At 39.5% G+C, this 20,663-nt stretch overlaps 1 protein-coding gene and 1 pseudogene across 1 annotated transcript in view; both read left to right on the top strand.

The window, feature by feature from the left end:
• LOC126101037 (prolactin-releasing peptide receptor-like) overlaps positions 1 to 20,663 on the top strand; it is a 990,136-nt gene that overhangs the window by 517,338 nt on the left and 452,135 nt on the right. The window lies entirely within an intron of this gene.
• LOC126102160 (5S ribosomal RNA) lies at positions 13,384 to 13,501 on the top strand (annotated as a pseudogene).

The raw sequence follows: 20,663 nt of genomic DNA, 5'->3' as shown, positions 1-20,663 counted from the left end.
GCAGATGGTTGTTGTCTTGCAAACGTCCCCATCTGTTGACTCAGGGATCGAGACGTGGCTCCACGATCCGTTACAGCCATGCGGATTAGATGCCTGTCATCTCAATTGCTAGTGATACGAGGCCGTTGGAATCCAGCACGGCGTTCCGTATAACAATCCTGAACCCACCGATTCCATATTGTGCTAACAGTCATTGGATCTCGACCAACGCAAGCAGCAATGTCGTGATACGATTAACCTCAATTGCGATAGGCCACAGTCCGACCTTTATCAAAGTCGGGAACGTGATGGTACGCATTTCTCCTCTTTACACATAGCATCACAACAACGTTTCACCAGGCAACGCCGGTCGACTGCTGTTTGTGTATGAGAAATCGGTTGGAAACTTTCCTCGTGTCAGCATGTTGTAGGTGTCGCCACCGGTGCCAATCTTGTGTGAATGTTCTGTAAAGCTAATCATTTGCATATCACAGCATTTTCTTCCTGTCGGTTAAATTTCGGGTCTGTAGCACGTCATCTTCTTGGTGTAGCAATTTTAATGGCCAGTAGTGTATTTAGGCAGCAAAAGTTAGTGTCGGTGGCCGAGATAGAGATTATATAAAATTCAGACCAGCAACAGCAAGGAAAGATAATTTCGTTAAAACTGAAAATTAATTTATCTGTATATTTGTCTGCGGGTTTTCGAGTGTTGCCTTGTATCTAAGTGAAACACGGATGAGAAACAATTCGGTCATGAAGAGAATAGAAAAGTTTGAAATATAGATCAACAGAAAAAAGCTGAAGACTGGGTACGGTGCTTCTGAATAAAACTGGGAAACGAAATTTATAGCGCTAGACCAAGAGAAACGGTCGGTTTAGTACAATACTTCCCGTGCCATCAACTAATCGTCCATTTGGTAGTACAGAGAACTGTGCGTGACGGGGAGGGAGACTCAACTGTGCAGAAAGACCAGAGCTTCGCCACAACATGCAGGCTCAAATGCATGTAGATCACAGTAGCTATGCATAGTCTATGTCTGCACAAGAGTGAGTGCCGCAATAGCTGCATCAAACAAGACCTCGGACTGAAGACGACAACAGCAACATATTACAAACGTTGTGCGACATTATTTTATGTGTGTTGGCTTTGTTCACTTGCTTTTCTAATTTGAGTAAATAACATAGCTTCAGAATTATAACCGCAGAGTGTACTCATTTCTTAAAACAATGCAGAAGTGTAAAATTCCGCTGTGATCATATCCTCTACGTAGAATGCCACCCATATTTCACTGTGATCGAATATCAGTTAAAACATAGATATTTTCGGGTATCATTTTGTCGATAAACATGAAATAATTATTTCCAACATTCATGTCGCTTGTGGCGTGTCGACAGTGTAATAAAGTTCTTCCTACATCTGATAAGGTAGCAGTCGATTCACAACAAAACTCGCCGTCCTAATGGAGTGTAAGATTTATGGCTTTCGTGCGTGACAACTGGGCTTTCAGAGGTATAATCATACCACCTCCCGTCCGTCTGCAGCATCAAAAATTGATGCTTCACAATAACAGTCTAAATGTATCCGCACTTCTCTTTTGTAATCAGAATTGTAGAGGTGTACACAGAATATTGAAACACAGCTCTGTTCGGTACATTTCATCTACATCTACATGGATTCTCTGCAAATCACATTCAAGTGCCTGGTCGAGGGTTCATTGAACCACCTTCACATTTCTCTATTATTCCCATATCGTATAGCGCGCGGAAAGAATGAAGACATATATCTGTCCGTACGAGCTCTGATTTCCCATATTTTATCGTGGTGATGGTTCCTCCCTATGTAGGTCAACAAAACTTTTTCGCATTCGGAGGAGAAAGTTGGTGATTGGAATTTCGTGAGAAGTTTCCGTCGGAACGAAAAATGCCTTTCTTTTAATGATTTCCAGCCCAAATCCTGTATCTTTTCCGTGATTGGTGGTTGTTGCTGTCACAGTAACGGGTCATCCTCCTCCACTTAATCCACCACAAGTCGGCCTGAGACTTGCAATTGGGTACCAGAGCATGGAAACAATCTCTAAACCGAAACTCAATGATGCGAGCTCCAAGTTAGTCCCCTACCCTCTAATAAAGATGGCCAAAAGGCCTAAAATAATCAGGACAGATCGTACGACCCTAAAAAATTTTATATAGGTTGGAAATCTTTCTGCGAGCGATGTGATATTTGGTAAATTATTTGTCAGTGAAGGTCACGTGTTGTAATAATTTTTATTTGATTTCATTTCCTCAGTGACCTGTTCCAACGGTCTAGCTGTCATCTTCGGATCTACGATGTACTTCGGATCTACGATGTACCAGGAGCCCATACTACTGTATAGCGAGTATTCACATGAAAAAACAACATAATAACATATTAACCAGATATAACAGTATTTTTAGACACCTTCTGGAAATGATATTACCGAGCATGACTCGCACAAACATAATGTGAGCGACCGCTCTGGGGCACGCTACTGGGGCTATGGACTTTTTATTTATCCTGTTATATGTACGTGATAAGCCGATGTGATACCTTTGTGTAATGAGTGTTCTTTCGTTACGTTTATGCGATTCATGAACAGTTTTACCATTTCCAGAATGTATGTAAAAATAATGTGGTGCCTCGTTGCTATGTTGTTTTCACATTATACTGCTTGAATAGGTGTGTGGATTGTAATGTAACGACATTCTACCGGTACATTGTAGACCCGAAGATGTCAGGCAGACTCTGTTGAAACCGGTCATTGGGGAAATAAAGTGAAAATAAAAATTTTACATCATGCGATATTGGTTGCCAAATATTCTTATATCTTCAAAAATTTGTTCCGCGTAACTAGCATCACATATTCCTCTGATGTGATTCAAGAAACGGTGCCGCGCGGGATTAGCCGAGCGGTCTCGGGCGCTATAGTCATGGACTGTGCGGCTGGTCCCGGAGGAGGTTCGAGTCCTTCCTCGGGCATGGGTGTGTGTGTTTGTCCTTAGGATAATTTAGGTTAAGTAGTGTGTAAGTTTAGGGACTGACGACCTTAGCAGTTAAGTCCCATAAGATTACACACACATTTGAACATTGAAAAAGAAACGGTTGCCTCCCTTTAAAATATTACTTTTCATAATCTTACCAACTTAGTAAGATCTTAGGGAGCTACCATACCACACGAGTGACCACTCATTTACTTAGAATTAAAGGGAGACACTATTCTTTCGTGTTTGCAGATTTTTTTATCAAGAGTGTTATCAGTGTCACGAATCTGAGGACTTTCGACGGCCCAGTAAATAAGGGTAATATTTTCTACAAAATCATATTCCCAGTCCCACCAGCCGTATGGTAGCTGTTTATAAAAACATTCTGCCCAGGGCGAAGTGAGCTTGGCTGTTTACCTCTGTTATATTTGCGTTCCTCCTTCCGGTGTGCTGTCTCGATGTTGACCCTTGCACATAGATGTGTATGCTAGCATCAACTTCATTGACGTAGTTCTGTGAAATTTGTGAGCAGCCGTATTAAGGGCGAAACTAATCCAAGGAGAGAGACTTACTAGTATTAACACCCAGTTCATCACACTCTTGTTCATTGTTTTATCAGAGTCACCAACACTAGCTCCATTCTTCTGGTCTTCTGGATACTGCTGTTCTGAAAACACATGACTAAAACTACTTGCAGCTATGTTCTCCGTACATCTCGTACGTTTGACGTGGTACTGAAATTCGTATATCCTTGTGGCTCACCTAATAATCTGGCGTCTCTTGCGAGGTCAATCTAAAAATGGTTCAAATGGCTCTGAGCACTATGGGACTTATATTCTGAGGTCATCAGTCCCTAGAACTTAGAACTACTTAAACCTAACTAACCTAAGGACATCACACACATCCATGCCCGAGGCAGGATTCGAACCTGCGACCGTAGCGGTCGCGCGGTTCCAGACTGTAGCGCCTAGAACCGCTCGGCCACTCCGGCCGGCGAGGTCAACCTAGAACCCAGCTGTACAGCCAGTATTAATTTTATTAGTTTGTAGTATAATATACTCATACGGCCACCTTAGACACTCAAATCATTTTAATATTAGCTGATATATTAAAATTGTTACTTCTTAGGTAACTGTGATGTGAAAGGGTACTGTATGTGTGAAACCCTGGTCCGATGAAAGAGAGGACCTGATGGCAATATCAGATCAGGTTAAATGAACAAGAAAATAAAACTAAGAACTATAGTAGTGTCCACATTGAACCATTTGTACTCTAAGTAAAACCTAAATTTTTCCCGGGCAAATAAGACAGATAACGCTTGTCACATGCCGAATATTTTTATTCAAGAGGTGATGGAGCATGTGCAATAATACGCAGTGACCACCGTCATGTACGCATCAGTGTGTCACACGAAAGGCTTAGAAAATCAGGAACCACGAATACGAGAACATCGGCTAACGCTTGGTTTGAACAATCAAACACTGCCTGCTGTGATCCAGACCATTCAATTGCAGCCTTTCGTTCTTATTTGGTTTAGTGGCATGCCCATTCTGTGCGAAATTGGGTACTGATCAGCGAAAAATAATTTGCGATTTCATTGATGTTTACCACCCTCTTACTACTTTTGAGAGAACAAATGCCCAAAGACTGGCATTTCACCATGAGCTAAATTCAGCTAAGGTGGTCGCACAGTCAACTTTGCTTCTTTCAAATGCAGCAAGACATGCTGCTCAAAGGTTTTATTAAAAACGATGACATCCTGTCAATAATGATAGGGAAACATAGATTTTATAGATCCAAAAGTCCCGTTTGACAACATCGATAATAGGGCGACCCCTGTCGACAACGCCAATGGTACATGGTTGCATTTGAAACATCCCCTTTCAACAATTATACATGACTGTGCTTAAACTGACACACAATATTTCTTTAGCGCAACGCAATCTGACTTTCAGAAATCCCTACAAAGGAATGGCCCTGACTAACATTAACCTGTACCTTTTACAAATCACTTACCTCACAAAAATCTTCGTTACTCAAGCTACTGCAATACAGCGAGCGCCACTACTGCCAGCTAAATAAAAGATTCAAACTACAGAAGGCACTAACTACTGATAGGCATAGTTAGAAATTGAAAGATGTTAATAGAGAACAAACAATGTATTTACCTTAATAGTCATAACATATATAGTAGTTCATGACATCCAGTGTTTCAAATTTCAAAGCTCCACCATCTCTCTCGCCACTTCCACCACTGCTAGCGGCTCACCTCCAACTGCGCAATGCTACGCGCTGTTCACGTCCAGCTGCCCAACACTACAATGGCAGACAGCAATTCAAACTAGCCACAGACTGCACACAGCACAGCCAGTGACTTTCATACAGAGCGCTACGTAACGTTGCCAATAAGAAAACCTAAACAGCCTACTTACATAGCCCCCATGCTCCCCACAAAAAATTTTACAAATTGTTTTACACATCGGTACCATGTTTCTCTAATACATAAATTACACAGCTATCTGATGATTTAAGTGAGAGAGACAAACATTTTTTATTACTACATCAGTGACAGATGTTTACGCAATTACACAGTTGGATAACTTCACACTTACGAAATTGTATTTTGTCTGTACTTTGTGAACTGTTCATATTTTTTTGGACCCATTGTGACATTACAAGAGCTTTGATGATGTATTTGGTAAGAGAGCATGATTTTAATGTACGTTTGAGGTGGATGACACTTTTGAAACGAGCAGAGAATTTTTTGTAGGTTTTAAAATATTCAGAAAGCTACGGCGATTTTGAGATGTGATTGATCTGTTATGATGTTATTATTATGATGACGATGTGTATTATGCTGTTGAGGTATGTTTATGATCAATGAGATGATGCTATATGAGGAATTTGATTATGCTACGTATTTATTGTGATGAAATATTGAAGAAGTTTCGACGAATAAGGTAAGGAATAATGAGTAGTGTTTAGGGACTCTGGTTTGTGAAAAAGGTTGTTGGAAACCAAGAATCGTACTTTAAGAGTTATGAAATGTGTGTGTATATGCGTGAATGTATCACAATGCCGGCGAAAATTTTTTGGACACTGTTATATTTACAGGATTTTGTTTCTACACATTTGCAACGTAAATTCTTGACATGTGAAATATTTTTATATGAGACTGTCACTGTAGCGGAAACTGCTGTCGTAAATATTTCCGTAAGAAAGTTAAGTGACCACCTGCACGTAATGCGTCGTGGGCACCCAGCTGTGTCAGACGCCTGAAAAAAAAGCCATTAGTGAGGGCCTTTTCAGAGGCACAGGTAGAAAAAGAAAGGGGAGGCCATTATCCTCGCTATTGACATTTCCTTGATGAAAGCACACTGTGGAGCTCTTAATTTATGATATTTACTAAAATGCTTAATGAAACGATGAGAAACATTTCACGGCTATTGTTTTGCTAGTTGAGAGAAATGCCATATGGCTTGCTTTATGTATTTATTTACACATTTTGTTTAGTATCAAGTTTCTAGCTGCAGCAGCATTGGTTAAAATAAAATTTAATAGATGTACTAATATAAATATTTTATGCCTACAGATCCAGTAAATAATTTTATGATCTATTCAAAAAACGAAGGAGCATAAAAATACATTTCCCTACACAGGAATTGCATATGGAATTTTCTTTTCAACTACTTGGTAATTTTTATGGTAGAATAAGTTGTGGTGCACCACTTTAATGACATAGATATTAAGATGTGAATAGACATTTCCCTTATCTGCATTGTTGTCTTTAGTGTAATATTTTTTTTGCTTGATCTTTGCCATGCTTAGGTATTAGTTATAGCATTTGCTGCTGCTGTTTGCCATGCATAGTGCTACTGAATGTCACTTTGTATTACTCTGTTAAGCTAGTTTTACTACTGATTTATTTTTCTTGTTGCTGCACATTGGCTCATATTAGTGGTAATGTTGCATTGCTTGGTAATTTACATTTACTGTAGCTTGCTTTGCCATTTGAATATTTTGTCATTGCTGTTTGTGTTAATTGTTTTGTGCTGCTGCATTGCCTCGTGCCTTAGTTTAGCATCTGAGCTCAGTAGATTTAAGTTAGCTTAAGAGGGATAGACTATATACGAAACTGACTATGGAGAATAGGTAAAGAATGCATTGCGAAGTTATACGAAAAAGATTTGGGCCAAAATGAGTATTGTACAATCTGAAATAATGTGCTGCTGCATTGCCTTGTGCCTTAGTTTAGCATCTGAGCTCAGTAGATTTAAGTTAGCTTAAGAGAGGTAGACTATATACGAAACTGACTATGGAGAATAGGTAAAGAATGCATTGCGAAGTTATATGAAAAAGATTTGGTCCAAAATGAGTATTGTACAATCGGAAATAATTATTTTGAAAGAAATATGAATAGAATACAGGAAGGAGGTATATATAGGATTTTTTGAGAATAATGATGAATGAAGGGAGATCTCCAGGAAGCAAAGAAAGTTTTGTTTGCAAAATACTGCAATAAAACTAAACCTGTCCTTTCCTTGTGTTCTCCCACTATGAGTTTATGTACCCTCGTTTATTTGTCTTTTTCCTGTCTTTATGTGTTTAGCTGATGAGAGCTATGTTGTAGAATTTTTCTGATAATATGTTATTTACTTTGTAAAGATGTTTAGAAATTATTTATTCTGTTTTGTTTTCATGCTCATGTGTGAAGTTGATGTTTCGAAAGTTATTCTGATCTTTTATGTATGTACTCATGTCATAATTCCTGTAACACTGATGTATAAGTCTATTTCTATTCTTTTGTAAAGCCTGTATTACTACAAATGTTATCTGTATTGTTATGTTTTTAATGATGTATTTTGTACCTTTGTAATTGTATTCTCATGTTATAATATTGTAATTGACACCAGTTCATCAAATTAAGTAACCTGTAAGCATTCATTTCACTGCACACATTTCTGTTGGTCATAGTAATGTACAAATATGTGAGAAGTTGGGACTGTTAGTGTTTGCACGTGTGTTACTAATTCAACAAGGGACTGGATAGCAGCATTGCTGGTTCTAAGGACAATTCCAAAAAGTTTGTGAGTGCACAAGTAGTGGTTATGGGTTTGCTATATTATCCGCAAGACTCTTCAATGGTGATTGTGCACCTGCACAGTCGCAACAGATGGCTGCTGGCCATATTTACAAGGACTGCAGTGGGTCTGTACCTCTGGTGGCCCACCAATACCATAATCTCTACCAGGACTACAGTGGGTCTATTCTGTGATGACCTACCTACCAATATTCTTCAAAACTTCGACTGACTCTGCAGTGGGTTTGCTCTATTGTGGACCATTACCTGTCTGCATGTCAAGAGTCAGCACTGTCTTTCTGTTGGAAGGACCACACTACTTCTTCAAGACTGCATTGAAATCCACTACTTCCGTGTGCACTGTCTTTTACTGCTCAGACTTTGAGAGAAAAACAAAACTGCAATTTTACTGTGACGAATGATCAGGACTGTCTTTATGGACTGTGAGAAAATTGTAGCTTTTGGCCAACATTGTATAAATAAGTGTGTGCATTTGATATATTTGTTATTGTAATTATGAAAAACTTTATCAAATCATTATTGGCCACTGCCCAAAACAATCTGTAAAATTTTTTTGTGGGGAGCATGGGGGCTATGTAAGTAGGCTGTTTAGGTTTTCTTATTGGTAACGCCACGTAGCGCTCTGTATGAAAATCACTGGCTGTGCTGTGTGCAGTCTGTGGCTAGTTTGCATTGTTGTCTGCCATTGTAGTGTTGGGCAGCTGGATGCGAACAGCGCATAGCGTTGCGCAGTTGGAGGTGAGCTGCCAGCAGGGGTGGATGTGGGGAGAGAGATGGCGGAGTTTGGAAATTTTTAAGACTGGATGTCATGAACTCCTATGTATATTACGATTTTTCAACACTATTAAGGTAAATACATTGTTTGTTCTCTATTAAAATCTTTCATTTGCTAACTATGCCTATCAGTAGTTAGTGCCTTCCGTAGTTTGAATCTTTTATTTAGCTGGCAGTAGTGGCGCTCGCTGTATTGCAGTAGTTCCAGTAACGAAGATTTTTGTGAGGTAAGTGTTTTGTGAAAGGTATAGGTTAATGTTAGTGAGGGCCATTCTTTTGTAGGGATTTTTGAAAGTCAGATTGCGTTGCGCTAAAAACATTGCGTGTCAGTAAAAGCACAGTTGTGTATAATTGTTCAAAGGGGACGTTTCACATTCATAAAGATTCCAAACAGTACAGAATTCAGTCGCTGCCTGGAACACCTCAACCGATGGAATTTGATGATGTTCTTAGTTGAGATGGAATACAGTAAAGTACTGAACACCCACAAACTGTGAAAAAGATGTACACAAATTCAGCAAGATTACAGATTGCGCACAAATTCAGCTAGATTACTGACTGCCGACAATTTTTTTTGAAGCCCTGTAATCGACTACCAACCAAAACCCTTTGCCCCTTACGCTCAGGCACTAAAATCGGTGTGGGGGGGGGGAGGGATGGGAGGGCGGAGTTGGGGGGGGGATAAGGAGAGACAGACGGTCCGATTACTGCTGGCCTTGGTAATTTATTGAGTATTTGGGTGGTGATAGCCTACAGGCTATCTGCCAGATTGGTTTTTCATCGGCGAACTGTACATGATATTCAGTTTCCTGGGTTACTCCTAATTTAGCCATCAATAAGGAAACATTCGGACGACCTGCTGCAAGGGTTTCACTTGAGATTTTGACACTCGTCCCAACGAGATTTCTTCAGGTTTCTTATTCATTACATTCTCAGTACTACTAATTCCCCCCTGCGCTGCATGGTGATCGAAAGAAAAACTCTGACCGGAGTGGAACTTACAGGCAAACGTCCGACCTTTGCCCCATTCTAACAAGAATCCTGTAAAAACCCTACACGGTCACGCCCTAGAATTGCTGGGTTATTTTAAACATCAACCACTAAAGTCTGATCGCCAATTAAATCCCTGAATACGTATCTTTATGCGCTAACTCCCCTTCACTGGTAGATTATTTATGATAGTAGAGAAGCAGTAACAGCAGAACTGGTCGGCCAGAAGAGATTCAGTAGGTGGTCAGTGGATGTGGTATGAGTAACAGATTCATTAGGGACTTTTCATCCCCTCTAAATCTGCCCAACTCTACTGTTGGCGATGTAAATGTGAAGTGGAAACGGGTAGGACAACCACAGCTAAACTAGGACGGGGAAGACTTTATGTACTGATGGACAACGATCGTCAAGGACTGCAGAGGGTAACTGTAAGAAATCGCATGAAATCAGTACAAGGCATCGGTCGAGACTTCGAAGCTAATACTGGTAGCACCGATAACCAAACCCAGGGAGTTAGAAACAGTTGGGCACAACGATCGAGCAACTCCTCATAAGCCATACCTATCTGTAGTCACTGCTAAACGACGTTTGAGGTGGTGTAAATAGTAACACTAGTGGACAGTGGGTGTCTGGAAACGAGTGATTTCGAGTGATGAATCACGCTACACTCTGTGGAAATCCGATGGACGGGCTTAGGTTTGGTGAATGACTGGAGAACGGTACCTGTCATCTCATGTAGTACCAAGGGTGAGCACGGAGAAAGTAGATATGATACGAGTGTGTTTTCGTGGTTAGATTGTGGCCTCCCTATTGCGCTTAAGAAAACGTGGAAGGATATGAACACAATTTACAGCACTGTGACTGCGTTCAGTAGTGGAACAGTTCGGAGGTGGTAACAGTAAAATAACTGTTTGTATCAGCATCACAATGCATTCTCTTAAAAAAAAAAATGGCATGTGGAAAATGGAAAATAACATATCTGGAATGGACTGACCAGTCCCGACGTAAAACCGTGGTATGAGTTAGAACGTCAGCTTCACTTTACACTCAAGCAAATGACATCATTTCCCCTTTTATAGATTTCTGACATTGGAGGCTACCTCCACTGTATGATAACTGGAGATCTGAAAATAACTTCACAATCTACGTTCGCTAAAAAGCATTGCATTCTATGATCGGCTCTGTAGAAACTGATCATTGCATGTTTAGCGATCTTGGCTTGTGAAGTTGTATTCAGTTATCGTGCTCGCCTCTCTGGTTTCGGCTCTTGGGGGAAGGTAGGCCGCCATTCGTCCATAGACTTTCAGACACAGCACTCGAAGTGTCCCCAGCAGAGTCCAAGCTGTCATAAAGGTGTCTTCGTACGTTTGACTAAATAATCTGCACACTATACTGGCGAGTCTTTGTATACGAGTGACACATATTTACATTCCACTGCTAGTGCATCTTTCTCCACGAGCACTTCTTAAACCTCAAGTACTGTCTATCTAACTTTTTCAACGACTGAGTGAAAAGTGACCATACAGTCGAAGTTTACTTGCAGACAGAGAATATTATGTGTCATTGTGATATTGTAAAAGCACTCAATGTAGATAGACCACCATAGATAAAATCTACGTGAGGTAAACCAGTTTTAACGTGAATACCAAAACACGAGTAAAGATGATTTCATGAAATTTTGGAAACGTATTGTAAAACTATGGAACTTATTAAAGCGTGTAATAGTGATATTATATGTAGTATTGGAATTGTTTTTACAAAGCCTATCGTGGCTTAGTAATATTTTCATTATTAAGTAAAACTACTCACCTATATGATCAATTTCATTTCTCTCGTAGCGCACTCTTCGCTTCTAAATTTTTTCATGGTGGTATCCATGTACAAGAATTTTTCAATTTCTATGTGTCTCTAGTTTAGCAATCAAGTTTTCGAAGATATCCGCCATATTCATTGCCAGTTGACTGATGACCGAGACTAATTTGTAAAATATCACAGATAAAAAACTGCGGGAGGTTGATGGACCCTAACGAAAGTAAAGTCCCCTCAACCTCCCCCCCCCCCCCCGTCACCATCTGGATGGAAGGAGAAAATATATATTGATCCCCGTCACCCGCTCTTCCTTTGGAAATAAAGTTTGGATTTTGCGTTTTAGTTTTGATGTTTTCCTCATGTCACTGAGCAACATAAATGGCGCTCAATTTATGCTTACTTGCAGTTATTTCTTCATGTAAAATCCAACCCACTTTTTCTTGATATACTTAGGTGATAGTTATTTCAAACAACTTTAATCTCTGTGTTCACACTTCGATTGTGTACTTTATCAATGTCTAAATCTATAGTAACAGTTTCAACACTTCGATAAGGTGGATCATTTTTAGAGTAACAAAGCCACATTTGAACTGATGCATCATACCCTTAACCATCACTCACACCATACGACTCTTCATAATACAAAAAAAAGTATTTTATGGATGAGTGGAATTGAAGTTTCTCCATCTGCCCGAATCAGTCTCAGGACAATTCAGCAAGTCTAACTTATTCTGTGCTTATTTATTGTATAACATGTGCCGAGATAATTAAAAAGTGTTGATATTTGCTTTATACCTAGGTATTGTCAAGCTCTTCTGACATCGGTTTTGTAGACATGACATGTGCTTCGACATGACATGTGCTTGGAATTACTTGGCGAGCACTGCCTGTGACTTACTAGGAACTGATTCTAGTGGAGGTACCTAGGGTGACCAAAAAGTTTGCTTTTGAGGACATTGCTGCTGTATATAACCACGTAGTGTGACTCCAATGCGAGTATGTAAACACCGATATGTATAGTGCGCGAAAAATGTCTTGACCGCTAGATGCGCAGTCGGCTAGGGAAGCGTGGGGAGAACAGCAGTGGTTGGGGATCACTCGAAGAGTTGTAGGGGAAACGCCGAGAACTGGAGTGGAAAGTGCCATTCTAAATTGAAGCCTAAGCTCACATGTTTTGTAAATATTAAGTCTGCCGCCCACACTTGCATGGCGACCATTCAAAAAGATGTACTGTCACCCATGCTTTCGTTAGTATCTAAGAAGAATTCCGCCGAAAATGCAGCGATTTATTTTTGCTTGGCTTGTTAACCATTTGCAACTCTCAGAGAAGCGTCATGAGGGGCGAATTTTGCGTAAAACCTGCACATTTATCCAACTGTATAAATTGACTTCTTTAGCCAAGACACAGCGGAATTTACGCTGTCTCACCTCACTAACATATTGTGCAGACACAGTTGCGAGAGAATTCTGAAATAGTGGTTTATTAAGTTTATTAAGTGAGGATCTGAGGAAAAGTAAAGTCAGTAGCTTATGAAAAAGTACATCATCGGAACAAAGAAACGTGTAATGTCTTCAAATATGTCGTTCTGAAACCCAAAGCATTTCTTGTTTCACCAGGTATTGATAGCCCTTAAAAATTACCTTCTTTCACCAAAAACGTCTGTAGTTATTGGAATAACACTGTAGATAATGAAGTTTTACATAATAACGATATGGTAAAATACTCTCCAGCCAACGGCCTTGCCGCAGTGGTAACACCGGTTCCCGTCAGATCGCCGAAGTTAAGCGCTGTCGGGCTGGGCTAGCACTTGGATGGGTGATCATCCGGTCTGCCGAGTGCTGTTGGCCAGCGGGGTGCAGTCAGCCCTTGTGAGGCAAACTGAGGAGCTACTTGATTGAAAAGTAGCGCTTCCGGTCTCGCAAACTGACATATGGCCGGGAGAGCGGTGTGTTGACCTCATGCCGCTCCATATCCGCATCAAGGGCTGAGGATGACACGGCGGTCGGTCGGTACCGTTGGGCCTCCCTGGCCTGTTCGGACGTAGTTTAGTCTAGTTTTTAAAACACTTTCCTCTTTGCGTGCTCTCATTCGCCAAAATCTTTCGATATCTGAAACCGTTTATGAAAAATGAGGAATCTTGTGAATATTTCACTTTCGCCTTATCGCTGGCGCAATGCTATCGCAAATGAGAGTGCTACATCAGATCAACTTTCTCGAGATTGGTGACAGATAGATACCTGTACCCAAGTCTAAAAAAAAATTCAATATGTTAAGTAAATTTCATACTCAACAACATATTATGCTATGTGCACCAAACGCAAATTCGTAGAGACCCCTGTTTTTCGTTGCACACTTCTGCGAATGCCGCGCAGTGTCTTACTTTCACGTAAATATCGTAGTAACTATGACCATTAACAAAATGATGGGTACGTCATCATGAACCTGACATATGAAGCTATAAGTAAAGCAAAAGTGATTTTTTAACCGAATAGTCTCTGTAAAATCGTTTGAGAAAGATTGCAGCGAGCGCGCCTCGATTCTGTCATCGCTGACCGACCGAAAGGTGGAAAAGACTCGTCGGCCTCCCCTTCCGAAGAAACGATTGAACCAACCCACCGCTGTGGACGAAAACTTGTCACTAAAAATCTGCCACCGTATCCTGTGCGAGCTGTAGGCTAGGGATTAGTGTGGCATTCGTGCCTTGGCGCGTGTGCACTAAAGGCAAAAACATGTACTATAGCGACATTATTACCATGTGCGTCCAAATAGGACCAACTTGCTGTTATTCTTTTCTTGGCTGCCGAAGGACAAACACCGACAGACACGCATCAGAGAATGAAGAATCGGTATAGAGCAGTTACCATGCCTTCGATCCTTTAACAAAGGTCTTAAAGGGTTGACGATTCCTGCCGGCCGAGGCTATGCAACGGCATTTACGGGCTTCTCGCAGCACATCACGGTGTTTTACTAACCATATATCTTCAACCTGATTCATCGGTGGGACGCCTGCCTCAATTTCACGGCGATTTTGCTTCACTGGAATACTATTCTGGACTATATGGCATTCGATCGTAAACTTTTTGATCGTTCCATGTACAAACATTTATATCTGTTATGGCTCTCTGTCGTATTGAGAGCGGTCCTGTAGAAAATTCCACCACCATTATAGAATAAAAAATGCATTTTCTGACTGATTGGTTTTTGAAAGTAAAAATAAACTTGCAGAAGAAATTGTTTACTACAGGAGATATGTGGATGTAATTTTACTCTTCTCTGATGGCCTTTTTGCGTTTTCCAGTTCACTCCATAATAAAATAAAATCGGCAACAGTACGGGAAAGAAACCAATCCATGCATTTCTTAGACCTCACACTTATTAATGAACAACAACAACAGGAAATAACATTCACAGGACGTCAACCTACACTGACATCAATATAGGCAAATCATCACACTATTCAAACACACACAAGTATGCTGCATTCAGGTCCATGTTGAAAAGGGCACACATATTACCCGTAAATAGCAAACAATTAATAAGAAGGATAGATAACATCAAATCAACTGCAACAGATCATATGTAAGTCTGTTCAGTAAAATCAACTGACAAACTATCCAACATAATAAAAACCAGCATCAGTAGCAGAATCAAAACAGGTAAGACAACTGCCACAATGCACATCTTCACAAGCATTCCCTACCTACCGACAGCATAAAGAAATAGTAACTTATTTATATATATCAAAATAAATATGTCTTTCTCAACAAACAACAAACTTATAAATCACTTACTTCATACTTTAAGCAAATACCTTACCAACAGAACACAGTGGAGTATATAAATAGCAGAGTAACACTTGCCCTCCAATGTACATAAAAAAAGCAGGAAGAACTTCCCACACAAGTTACAAAGAACACTATGACCCACTTCGATGACTCAATAGCAGGAATTTATACCTAAATAGTCTTGTCCGCAACAGTCTACCGGTATTCCATACAGAAAATAGTCTTAGAAAACTTTATTTGCCAGAAGAGGTAGGAATACTGCTACATAAGCTGAAAACACGTTAGAGGATTAAATAGAGTTTAAGAGTCGTAGTTTTTCAATAGTTTTAAAAGTTTATTTTTTCCAAGAGAAACATTTGTTTAATAGTTGCAACCATCTCTTAAATAGGGACACATCTGATATCTACACAAACAATTGTTTTGCAACTGAAATCCATGTATAAATAATAGTGTATCATCTTTTTATCATCTTTCAGATGACAAAGCCTGTATATATGGAGAAAAACAACACCATTAAATTTGAAAATTTTTAGACTTTTCTGGATTGTGTTTACAAAAGTGCTGTGAGGTGAGAAGTGTGTAAATGTACATAAATGTGTCTACACATACTGTGTTACCAATGGTGGAAATAGCAAGCAGTTTTTCCATTTAGTCCTATTTTTGTAAAAACTGTAGTCAGAACGTGCAACTTTGTAATATACCTATACAGTCTTAAGAGGAAGAGTAATAACCTAAATTCAAAAAATGATGTAAACTGATAAAGCAACTGAAGAGGAGCTTCCAGGTCTCGAAATGAACCGTATATAAATAAATATACTGAAGCGTAACTGTGTGTAATAAATTGTTCGTTATTGTTATATGAATTTCATATAGAATTCAATTATCTTGGAATGTGTTTCAGCCGGCCGAAGTGGCCGTGCGGTTAAAGGCGCTGCAGTCTGGAACCGCAAGACCGCTATGGTCGCAGGTTCGAATCCTGCCTCGGGCATGGATGTTTGTGATGTCCTTAGGTTAGTTAGGTTTAACTAGTTCTAAGTTCTAGGGGACTAATGACCTCAGCAGTTGAGTCCCATAGTGCTCAGGGCCATTTGAACCATTTGAATGTGTTTCAAAATACATGGTGTGAAATAATTATGATTGGATAACTAAATATAGATTCAGTCAAAACATCCAAATCTATTCACCTGCCTTTGAATTACTCATTACTGTGCAAATTGAACTGAAAAGTTTTTTACAAAGCACTACGTCATTGAATGTGCATGTAATCAATAATTCTAGACACTACACGCATTATTCGTGTGTAAATATGGCTAAGCAAGCTTTTGATCACTGTATACAGAGGTAGTAGGTTTATACTAAACACTTGAAAATAGGAAATGGCGTCGAATTTCAGTTAGAATTGCTTGTAACCGCCATAATACATTTTCAACAAGCAAATTATAGTTGCTTCAATAAAACGATATAAACTGCTGAAATTGAATTGGCTTCTAACATGTTTGACACTAAACAATTACTCACACATATGCAACTGCATTATTCTTCGGAATTACGAGTAAGTCGACTCATCATTGAATGTAAAGCTGTTGTTCAGAAAATAAATTTGGAGCACACACAACATTTACATACATAGCAACATTTGAGAATAAACCGCAGGTTAACTAAAACATGCATCTCTCTGGAAGTTTTGGTACAAACAAAAATTACAGTGAAGGATTTCATAATTCAGTATCGTGTGGAAGATTTGCTTACACTGTACGACCTTAGTGTAAGTGAATAGAACATCGAACTTAGCTTTTCAAGTAAATGTGTTAAATGTAGTTGGTTATTTAATTATGTATGTCAATTTGCGTGACAAATCCAATAAAATTTTCGATTAATTCATAGGAAAATTGCTACAGCAATAATCTTCAATTTTTATTTTACTTTTCTTTCCTTATACAAGATAACAGGGCAGGGATGCTGGAAATAGGGAAAAGGGGTTTTGTTGGGAATGTTTGTGAGGCGATTCCCATTTCTGCCATCTTGCTGATAACTGGAAACCTTCCCTAAAACATTGGTCGTATTTGAGGTACTGCAACGTTTTTCGTTCGTTTCCGGAAGAATGACATCAATTATCCCATATTAAAATTAGAACTCTGTTTTCCACTTATGCACAAAAGTAAGTTAAAAATTAAAAATATGTTCATAAGATGTAAAAAATTTCAAAAGTGAGAAATCCAGCGATGCTCCCACTTACTGTCAAGTTAACTGCATATTGCCACTACTCCATTTAACCTTGACACTACCTCCTTATATCTCGAATATAGTTATTTATATTACACATACAGTCATAGTTACGATAGTTAGATTCATGCTATGTAAGTATTCTTCGTAGTGCAGTCAAATAGTAACACGTACATCCATTGTACGTACCAAAAACATTGCTCTTCGTATCTCTTTCGATGACGAATGTGGGGTAGCTTCTTTTGTTTCTGTGTACAGATGGCGGTGTTGAACAGGCAGTTTACGTGTCGTTACTGCCCTTCGGCGGTACGTTAACTCCAGTAACATTTTGCTGGAACTTCTACCTTCCAAAACCACAACGGAATGCCATTGTACAGTTCCTGCAAACTACTCTAATCAATCATGCTTTGAAACACCCCTTTTTATTTTATTTCAGGAATATTTCAGTCCAACTGTTCTCGTCAGCATTTGCGCTCACGTTATTAAATAAGTTTCTTTCGTTTCATGAGATAAATGACAACTTCTGCGACATAACAGCTCGAAAACTAGCTGCACCTGGTTTCACAAAACGAATATTAAAATAAATTGGTCACATATTCTGCAACCAAAATCACCGATTTCCAACTGATATTTCCGAACGATCTTTACAACACTGTGAAAATGGAACCAGCGTCAGCCTTGAGTCTCAGTCGCATGTTTCACATTGTGCAATCAGCTGCATATCTCAGGTCATGGATTTAACAAATATTATCCACAACTTAAATTTTGTTATTTACAACCTTCATTACTACAGTGTACATCGTATGCTGACATATGAATTACAGTTTAGTAACACATGTCAAAATACGGGGAGTGACAGGAAAACGGGCCGATCTGGATAGAACGAAACAGGCCGAGAATTACATTGTAAAATATTTTCAGTCGCAATAACGAAACTCTTGTACATTACAATTTCAAGGGATGTTCGTTTTTTGAAAATAATGTCTTGTAGGTGGCTAGCATCGTTACGTTGACAGACAAAGTGCTATATAAATCGTTCAATGCACGTTCAACCATCTGTATAGCAATGATCCTGATTTCTACTCGAATGGTGCCTCAATTCCGCAATTGTGTGGGCTTCTAGCATACACCATGTGTTTCCGGAATAATGAAAGGAAGATCTGGGACCCATCCCTTGAAATGAAGTGGCTACCAAATATTCTGCACACTGCTGCCATTGAAAGTTGAACACAATGAGACGTAGCAGCATCTCACTCAAACCAGTACTCAGTTGCAGGAAACTGTTCAAGTTCGGGTCCAAGGAATGTCCCAAACACGGAAGCATAACACTGAAATGTGACTGGTTGCTCGTCCATGTTCATAAAAAATAGGCCGGTTATGCCGAATGAAGAGTCAGTACACCACGCTATCACTTTCTGACTATGCAAGGGGCGTGGTGGAGTTCGGGATGATTATCTTCACGCCAGTAGCAGCAGTTTTATTTGTTGACGTAACCGCTGAGATGAAAATACACCTCGTCATTCAACCACAGCAAATTTAAGAAGACTTCACTGGGCCTAACTATAGTCAACACTTCAACAGAGTCATTCGCTTTTCATAACCAGTTTCATTTAACTGCTACACAATCAGTATTTTGTATGATCGCAACTTCCGTGAAATTCTTTACCCATTACAAGTGGACAGTCCCAATACCACCGCAATTTGTTTTGCAAAACGCTTTCGTCTGTTGGATACACAGTTTGTACTCCCTGTATTCGTTCCTGCGAACTACACCTTCGGGGCCTTCCTGCGGATTTCAGCTTAAGTGCACTTCCTGTGGCTTCAAAGCTTTTCACCCATAACCTGACTGTATGTGCCGACGGTAGAGTATGGTCCCGTCTAAGGTTGAAATGACGATGGTATTTCCGTCTAGCAGCAGCAACACAGTCACCGTTTTTGTAAAATGCCTTCACAGCCACAGCACGTTGAGGCCCACTCCAGAACTCTACCTCAGCAATTGGCATACATATCTGAAACATACTACACACTGACAATAATACCATTCCACATTTAGAAAATAAATCAAACAGTCCATTTTCCTGCCACACCCTGTATTTATGGCAATATGAAACAAAACAAGTTATCAGAAGTTGTAATACACCTTCAGAGATAGTGTAGGAACTAGACATTATTTGAACTGATATGAATAAGCTATGAAATGAAGTGAGTTACAGATTTCCAGAAAAGTTTTATCATCACGTCACATAAACAAAGAAGGCATTGTAACACCACAACATAGTGGCTCATCATCATCATTTCACTTACTTTGCAGTCTTGATATTATTTTGCGAATACATATGTACGTATTTTATTATTTGATTAGCAGTGATCAATAACTGAAGGACTTTAATGTGTATTGATGACAAACCTCCCATGTCTAATGTTGTACAATACTGTAATAGAAACGCTAGCGAAATAAGGGATATTGAATTATATAGAATCGAAATACATTGTTAAGAGTATGGCATTAACATCGCTAAGACGCTCGGTGACAGGCTGAGATTTGTAAGGTTACAGTGGTTGAGAATGGATGCAAAGAGTGTGGGCTAGCGTTCGTAATTAAGAGCACTGTCGATGTGGTATCAGGAGTACGACATGGCACTGTATATGTTCAAAGAGCGATCATATATCAGGGTCCCTGTGCAAGATTTAATCAAGAAGAGTTGGCAAAATGGATTATCAGAAAGAGTGTTCTGCGTGCCGAAAGTTAATACAAATTATTCGTAGCTGAAGGAAGAGCCTGTATCCAATTGTTGTTGCGACGGAGTGCAATATGCCACACCACTTACATCTCATTTTAAAGTGAGGCTAAGCCACTTAGCAGTGCTGTCTTATAAAATAATTTGCAATGTAGTAGGTTCAGTATTTTCGAATATTATAGGTTTTACTGGGTAAACTAAAAAGCGTTCAGTTGTAACGATTTTAGCAAGTCATCAACCATCATCATTATTGCCGTTACTAT

The sequence above is a fragment of the Schistocerca cancellata genome, chromosome 9 (assembly GCF_023864275.1).
Source record: "Schistocerca cancellata isolate TAMUIC-IGC-003103 chromosome 9, iqSchCanc2.1, whole genome shotgun sequence".
Classification (NCBI taxonomy): domain Eukaryota; kingdom Metazoa; phylum Arthropoda; class Insecta; order Orthoptera; family Acrididae; genus Schistocerca; species Schistocerca cancellata.
Note: the sequence above shows the minus strand (reverse complement) of the source record. Positions and strands in the feature narration are given on the sequence as shown.